The sequence below is a fragment of the Cyprinodon variegatus genome, unplaced genomic scaffold (assembly GCF_000732505.1).
Source record: "Cyprinodon variegatus isolate N-32 unplaced genomic scaffold, C_variegatus-1.0 Scaffold1071, whole genome shotgun sequence".
Lineage (NCBI taxonomy): Eukaryota > Metazoa > Chordata > Actinopteri > Cyprinodontiformes > Cyprinodontidae > Cyprinodon > Cyprinodon variegatus.
Genome location: NW_015151524.1, coordinates 113,498 through 116,290, shown reverse-complemented (window position 1 = coordinate 116,290; position 2,793 = coordinate 113,498). Strand labels below are relative to the sequence as shown.

Genomic DNA, 2,793 nt, shown 5'->3' with positions numbered 1-2,793 from the left:
TTCAGTGCTGCCCTGGACCAAGGATGAACGTAGAGGGAAAAATGCATGACTTTAGCCTCCCAGGGCGTTTCAAATAGAAAAAGATATGGCTAAACCCCTAAAAACGCTCTTATCATATCCACACAAAGTTCTCCGTGCACACAAATTAGTATTTCGTGGGAAATTATTAGAAATGGGAGTGTTAGCCTAGTGGGTTAGAGCAGTGCGCTTGTGCTCTGGGAAGGTTGAAAGTACCTGGTTCGATCCTTACTGCTGCACTCTGGGTCTCTTAGCAATTCTTTTAACCCCTGATTGCTCCACTACTCAAGGGGATGGTTTAAATGCAGAGGTAAATTTCTGCAATGTGAGATAGATAATAATTATTATTATTTTATGTTAATGAATAAGTATTCCATGCATTCATCTAATGAATGATTAGATCCCGTCACGTTTGGTTCTACCACCAATTCATTAAGTCAAGGTGGTTTTAAGTTAAGCTTTCAGAAGAGATACGTAGGCTACATCACAGGTATAACTCCTTTTGCTGCTTAAAGCAACGCATATACAAACAAATCCCACACCCTGTCTTTGAACAGGTGGGTCACATAGATGTACCTTGTTGCTAAACTGTATTCCAGCGTACAACAATAAAGCAGTTTGCGTTATGTTACGTGGTGATTTTGGATTTTATTTCTAAATATTTACCCTGACTTCTGGACTATATTTGAACCTGTTTCAGTCTTTCAGACAGCTGGATTTCAGAAATATGAAGTTTTGCAGCTTGACGCAGAGGGTCAACCAATAGGAAAACTGATCTATTGTCATGATTGGTTTTAGCGATCTGACCCACATGCAGAGAACCACTCAGAGACCGAGGGAAAAAGTTTAACAGGTTTATTGAATGTTGGTGAAACACAGAAGTAGGAGCTTGAACTCAGTGGACTGGTGAACCGGAACCGGAAAGTCTAAAGGACAGGTCTCAGTGATCAGTTCAGGGACCGTAGGAAAATTGACTGAGGCTTAAATATAGCTGGAGATAAACTCACGTTTGAGGGGGCTCTTGTTAATCCTTGAATCCAGTTTGTGGGGAATTAATCCAGAGGAGAGGGAACTTGTTGGAGAGCGAACAGGTAGACATACGTTGGACACAGAGGAGTAAAGGAGCGGCCTGTCACTTGGTTTCCCGATGAGGACTTGAACGGTTCTTATGGAGGTTTACCCCTGCTCAGCGTGTACTCAGTAATCCTTCCAGGGGGAGAAGGTCCAGGTTATCCAGTTGCACAGGAAAGGCTTCCTGCCGAAGAGCAAAGACAAAAACAAGATTAGACTCAGAGAAACAGAGCTTAGGTTAGACTCTGCTCATCTCAGCTTGGCTAGAGTACCCAAATTGGCAAACACTCTTGCGTCAAGGTAGTGACAGCCCGCTGCTCAAATACTCCTCCGGTAATAATCCAACGAGCCGCAGGTGTGCAGGGAGGCCCAACGAGGAACAGGGCACCATCTGGTGGTGGAGAGAGAAAACACAAAAACAACCCACACAAAATGGATCCCTGACATCTAAGAGTTTTTTGGGAAACAAACATTTAATTTGAAAGCAAGCTGTGATCGCTTCTGTAAAGCTGTCTGCATATAAAATATCATTAAATATAAAATGGTTTAACTCCAAATGTTTTGGGGGTTTTTTAAGTCGGGTGTCATGATCATGGTGCTGATGACTGGCTTGTTTGTTCATTACATTCACCTGTCTAGATCCACCCAATTTCTCATCACCTGTGTCACTTGCTCCAGTCTTTATTTAACCTGCCTGCTCCCATTCATCAGTGCCAGATTATTCGAGCCTTTGGCTTCGGTGAGAGTTCTCTTGAGCATCTGTTTTTGTTCTGGTTACATGATCCTGATCCTGACCCGTTCTGCCTTTGGACCTCTGAGTCTGCCTGTTCCTGTTCTGATCAGTTTTTCTAACCTTTCTTTGGACTCCTGCTGGATTCAGCCTGCTGACTGAACCTGGATATGCTTCCTGACTTCCACCTGGATTTCCCTATCTTTTTTCTTCGGATTTTGGATCTTCTGGCTCGGACTCCTGTGAACCTCATCGACACCAGCTTTGGCTTCACCTTCTAGATAGTTCAGCCTTCCTTCACCTGCTTGGATCTGTTCGTCATCCAGTTCAGCAGTCTTCAAGGATTCAGCATCTGGAACTCTCTGTGCAGCATTCGCCACATGGTGTTGGCAGCAGTTTTGCCGGAATCCACCTCTTCCTCTGGCCAATGACTTTGACGCTTAGACGTCCCTGCAGATCCTTTGTTTTTAAATCAGCCTGTCTGTTTGCCTCCTCTGTTCTTAGCCTTGACAGTAAATGCCTTTACTTCAAAATGAGACATTTTATCTAATGTGTAAGTAAGAATTAATTTGTAAATCTATATCCATCAAAAGACTAGTCAATCTAATACATTGTACCAAATAGAATTTATAAAAAAAATTTGAATAAGTTTCCAACTTAACAAATTATTCTGGGGGAAAAAAAATAACTACAATAAAATGACAATACAATTAAACAAATAGAATTTATTTGTTACATGATTTCTACATTTTGATCAGAACAAACAGAATAAAAAAAAATTCTGTGCTGTTGATAAAGATTATTTTTCAAACATCTACTCAGAGTAAACACTTTGTTCTGCTTCTTCCACTTGTTTAAAGTGGGCATCTGCCGCGCTCCCTTGTGGAACTAAAGAGAGCGTGAGGATGCTTCCTGACTTATGTGCTGCTGAACAAAGTGCTTAAAAATAAAACAAGTTAGATCATCTGAATAAG

General features: G+C 41.6%; 1 long non-coding RNA gene across 1 annotated transcript; it reads right to left on the bottom strand.

Moving 5' to 3' along the window:
* Positions 1-870: 870 nt before the first annotated feature.
* On the bottom strand, positions 871-2,475 carry LOC107101262. Its single transcript, XR_001482072.1, has 3 exons — positions 1,362-2,475; positions 1,026-1,273; positions 871-944 (listed from the first exon to the last, which is right to left on the bottom strand). It is a non-coding gene; the product is annotated as an uncharacterized LOC107101262 (long non-coding RNA).
* Positions 2,476-2,793: the final 318 nt, after the last annotated feature.